This window comes from Petaurus breviceps, unplaced genomic scaffold (assembly GCF_028583685.1).
Source record: "Petaurus breviceps papuanus isolate PSGF00001 unplaced genomic scaffold, PetGlider_PUasm1.0 38, whole genome shotgun sequence".
In the NCBI taxonomy this organism is placed as follows: Eukaryota; Metazoa; Chordata; class Mammalia; order Diprotodontia; family Petauridae; genus Petaurus; species Petaurus breviceps.
Window position 1 is genome coordinate 58,781,075 of NW_027186304.1, and position 5,605 is coordinate 58,786,679.

Below are 5,605 nucleotides of genomic sequence, written 5' to 3' on the forward strand. Positions count from 1 at the left end.
CCTCCCTGAGAATTACCTTGGATCATTGTTTTGTTAATTGTGTTTAAGTATTTCACAGTTGATCTTCCTTACAATAAAACTATTGCTATATAACAATATTCTCTTTGATCTGCTCCCCTTTGCATGGAGGAATCCAGTCTGCTCATCATGTCATTTCTTGTAGAAAAATAATATCCCATCACAATCACATACCACAACTTGTTCAGCCTTTCCCCAATTGATGGGCATGCTCTTGATTTCTAATTTCTTGCCACCAAACAAAGAGCTTAATAAATATTTTTTTTAATTTTAATTTTTTGCTTTCTGGAGTGCAATTGGGATAAAGCAACTTGCCCAAGTTCACACAACTAGTTTTGTTTTGTGTTAAGTGTCTTAGGCCAAATTTTAGTTCAGGTCCTCCTGACTCCAATGACGGTGCTCTATTCACTCTGCCACCTAGCTGCTCCTGCATAAATATTTTTGTACAAATAGACTTTTTTCTTTGATGTCTTTGAGATAGAGACCTAATAGTGATGTTGCTGGGTTCAAAACTATGTAGTTTTATAGCTCCCTGGGTGTAGCTCCAAATTGTTCTCTGAAATGATTAGACTAGTTCACAATTCCCCCAACAGTTCATTAGTGTCCCAATTTTACCACAGCCTCTCAAGCATTTATAATTTTCCTTTTCTGTCATGTTAGCCAATCTGATATATGGGAAATGGTTTCTGGGTTTGTTTGTTTTTAAATTTCTATTTCTCAAGTCAATAGTAATCCCAATATTTCCTTCATGTGACTTCATAGCTGATGTTTTTCTTCTGAAAACTACATGACTGTTTACTTTGACCATTTAGCAATTACAGAATCATTCTTTTTTATGTAATTTTGGGTCAGTTTTCTGATATTTGAGAAATGTAGTCTTTATCAGAGAAACTTATTGAAAAAAAAATTTTCCCCAATCTACTACTTCCCTTTTAATTTTGGCTACATGAGTTTTGTTTATGAAAAAAATATACCTTTTTAATTTTATTCCATCAAAAGTATCCATTTTACTCCCATCATCCTCTTTTTCTCTTTTTGGTCATAAACTCTTAATCCATAAATCTGACAGATACATTTCCCCATTCTCTTCTAATTAATTTTGATGTGGCCCTTTATACACAACTCATTTGTAAATTTTAAGCTTATCTTGGTACAAGATGTGAGAAGATGGTCTATGCCTACTTTCTGTCAAACTGCTTTCCACTTTTCCCAGCAAATTTTTTTGGGGCAGAGCCAAAATGGTGCAGTAAAAACAAGCATTTGCTTGAACTCCCACTCCAACAAACTCCAATACCTGTAAAAATGACTCAAAAATTTTAGTTCTACAGAACCCACAAAGTGACAGAGACTAAGAAATCTGCTGCTGATGGCAAACTGGCAGGCCAACAGAAAGGGTCTATCACACTGAGTTGAGAGCAGAGCACAGTCCCACATGAGTCACACTGGCACAGACCAGCAGCACAGAATTGTTGGAGCAGACTTCAGGAAAGTGAATCACTGGCAGTTGTAGTGGTTTCCTGACTTCTCAACCCATAAACAGCAAAGAGAAAGTAAAAAGGTTGGTGTGGGAACTGTTGATCCTGGGTGAGAGAAGAATGTGGTCCAGTCCCTAACTCTGGCGTGACAGAGGTTGTAACAGCTTTAGTGCTACTCTATAGCTGCATCCTGATTTCCATGCCTATAGTAGGGGGACCAGGATAATTTCTCTTGCTTTGACCTGCTTGGATCTGGGTCACAGTCTTGGGATATGGTCCTAGGGTGAGGAGCACTGGTATGGCAGAGTTTGTGGTAGCTGTGCAGAGGGCATCCTCCTCACAGTTCTGAGGAAGGTGCCTGAAAGAAGCTCTGACTATGGCTGTGCAAAACCCCAGAAATTTGGGACACAGCACTCTCCACTCTGGAAGCAGAGTTCTACCATGGCAAAAAGCTAAAAAATCAAATAAATTGGCTGGCAAGATGAGCAGAGAAAGCAAAATCATACAATAGAATTGTTTTGTTTGGACAAAGATGATCAAAACATACAACCAAAAGACAGCAAGGTCAAAATTCCTGCATCAAAAACCTCCAAGAAAAATATGAAGTGCTTGCAGGTCATGGAGGAGCTCAAGAAAGATTTTGAAAATCAAGTAAGAGAAGTAGAGGAAAAATTAAGAAAAAATGAGAGTGATGCAAGAAAATCATGAAAAGCAAGTCAGCAGCCTGCTAAAGGAGGCCCCCAAAAATACTGAAGAAAATAACACCTTAAAAAAGTAGACTAACCCAGCAAATTTTGTAAGATGGTGAGTTCTTACCCTAAGAGCTTGGATCTTTGTTTTTTATCAAACCCTACATTACTATCTTCTTTTAATAGAGCATTGCATACTTAATCTGTTGCACTGATCCATCACTACATTTCTTAAATAGTACCAGATTATTTTGATGATTAGCACTTGGCAATATAATTTGAAATCTGGTACTGCTAGGCTGACTTGCTTTACATTTCTTTTCAATTAATTTCCTTGATATTTTTTAAATTTTGTTCTACCAGATGAATTTTGTTATTATTTTTTCTTGATCCATAACATTTCTTTGATACATAACTTTTAATGTCATTATTATAATAATGGCTTGATCTACCCATGTACATTTAATATTTCTCCAATTGTTTATAACTGTCTTTATGTGAAAGCATTTTGTAATTGTGTTCAGGTAGTCCCTAGGCTTGTCTTGGTAAAAAGATTCCCAAATATGTTACATTGTCTGCTATTAGTTTAAATGTTATTTCTCTTTCTATATCTTTCTTCTGGATTTTATTGACAGTATATAAAAATGCAGATGATTTATGTGGGTTTAGTTTATATCCTGTAACTTTGCTAAGATTTATGTGGGTTTAGTTTATATCCTGTAACTTTGCTAAAGTTCTTCATTGTTTCAACCAGCTTTCTGGTGATTTTCTAAGGCTTTTCTAAGTATATCATCTACAAAGAGTGATAGTTTTGTTTCCTCATTGGCTATTACAGAAGTGGTTGTGGAGAACACAGGGACTGAGAGGGACCAACCAAGAGAGAAAATCCCCCATAAGGAGAGACCATCAAAAGAAAAGGCTGGTTGATCAGATGTTGATCAGGATGGATACAGTAGAAATCAACTAGAAAATAGCTGATAAGCATATATCTCAAGGAAGTTCTTTACAAATATTCCAATAAGCCTTGGATATTGTTTTATCAATAGCTTATAATTATTCTAAGATTCTGGATGTCTTAGTATTTCCTTTCTGGATGGCTATAAAAATAGTATTCTGGGTGCCTTTTCAATTTCCATTCTGCCTCACCTACTGGGAAGAATCTTCTAAGCTGAATCAAAAAGTGAAATTGTTCTCTAAGAACCTGAGGAATTTGAACACTGAGAAATGTAGTTATCCTTCATAACAAATTTCTCCAAAAGAGGTCTTATCTCCAAAATCTATGAAGAATTAATAAAAAAAAAACTCTATAAAACTATGTTAACTCTGAAAATGCCAAAGAGCTTACAGAGGTTGTACTGTGAAAAATAAAATAAACCAAAGAGCCACAGAGATGGTTGACAACAATTTTCAACTCTGACCAAAAAGACACAGAGGTTATAGCAAAAAACTTTATATTAACTGTCAACTCTGAATTATAGTCCTTTCTATATTCTATTTAGTAAATGAGTATTTGGTCTAAACAAATGCTTTTTACTAGATATGTATTTCACTATAAAAAAAAGTCTTCAAATGTTTCAAAATAATGTAGGAAAATTAGATATTATACAAATTTTTGTGGGACCAAGGAGCTATTATAATAATTATTGAAACTAAATCAGAAACATCTTTAGTTTGGTTTGAAGTAAATAATTTTAGTACAGCTTTCTTAGAGAGGAGTAGTTTATGGAATATTTTGTGTTACATCAATGGAAAAGTTAATTTCATTCATATTTATTGCTTATGTGTAAATAACACCTGTTTGTAAAACATTCCCTGTGGTAATAACATGTTGTATTGTAAACAACTTATTTGATAAGCACCACTTTGACCTTATTTATTGAGTGTCATCCCAATTCATTTCCTATCATTGAAGCTGACCTCATGATTTTTATGTAAATTCATTTCTGTGTCACATATTGTCTTATAAAATATATTGTAAAACCTCTGTTTTATATGAGGATCAAAATCCTTATCTGTTTCTACTCCTCCTAAGGAAGGAATATTGAGTATTTGAATTAATTTAAATTGAATGGTTTTTAAATTTGGAGTTCTAAAATAATTAATAGTTAATTGATAAATAATGTGAAGTATTTTTTTAAAGATTTGAGTAACATTTTTTGAGGAACCAAGATGATCAAATGAAGATACATATGTAATTTGAGGGGATGTGGTTTAGAGTTCTACCTTGTGAAGTATTTAAAATGTTTAGCTTTTATTTGGTTTTCTTTCATATAACAATGTATCAGTAACATTTGGCTTGTTGTGAATCGTGTTTATGTTAGTACAGCATTTAGATTAAGCTAGAAACAGCATGACTTATGTTAAACCAAAATTTTCTCAAGTTTCAGGTAAACTTGGGTTCCTACTCTGGTGTTCTGTTATTGATTAGTTTAGAGATGCAAGATTTGTGCTGGTTTTCACAAAATGTACTAGTTATTGGAGAAGTAAATTTTGAGAGTCTGTACCAACTTGTACTGAGATCTGTTTTTTGTAAAGAATTAATAGTAGGAACTTCTGAGGAACCTCTACAAGTAACATTGCAATGCCATGCACAGAATCTTTCCAGAAGAACTGCTATTGTGAACAGCTTTTTTAAGGTTCTGATTACTCAGTACAGTGATCACTCTATTCCATAACAAAAGCAAAACATCCACGGAAAATCAAGGTACAGAATAATTCAAAATACAGCATTCACCATATTACAACTTATCACAGAAAATCACAATATAATATTCACAACATAGTCTCAAAGTAAAATAGTCACTCTTAAGTTAACTCAATCAGTCACTTATCAATAGTATCAAAGTACAGAGTCAAAGTCTTCCACTCTTGGGGCAAAGTCATGATTAACTCAATTAGTCACTTATCAATAGTATCAAAATCTTCCACTCAAGGGGCAAAGTCTTGATTAACTCAATCAGTCACTTATCAGTAGTTTCAAAGTACAATAGTCAAAGTACTCAAAGTACAATCAGGTGCTTATTCAGCAAAGTCTTACTAAGTATCATACACAAAACCCTCTACCCCTTAGGTCACTAGTACACTATAATTCTATAATTACTCAGTATCCAAAGAGAGGTCTTTTCTTCATCTTTACTTTGGGCCTGTTCTCAGATTCCCTGGATCCCCTTCCATGGTCCCAGATTCTACCTGGATTCACCAGACTGTCACCTGGGTTCAATGGCAGACAGCTCCAAGTTCCTTGACCAGCTCTCTGGGAAGGTCCTTTTGCATACTGAAGTTCACAGGGTCTGGTCCATGTCAGCTCCTTCACCATTTCTGCTCCATGGAATTCAAGGCTCAACCAAGCTGCAAGCAAAGTCTCAGCATCCCAGTCATGCTTCAGTCACCTGGGCTCCTGGCTCCTGGCTCCAGCTCCTGGTT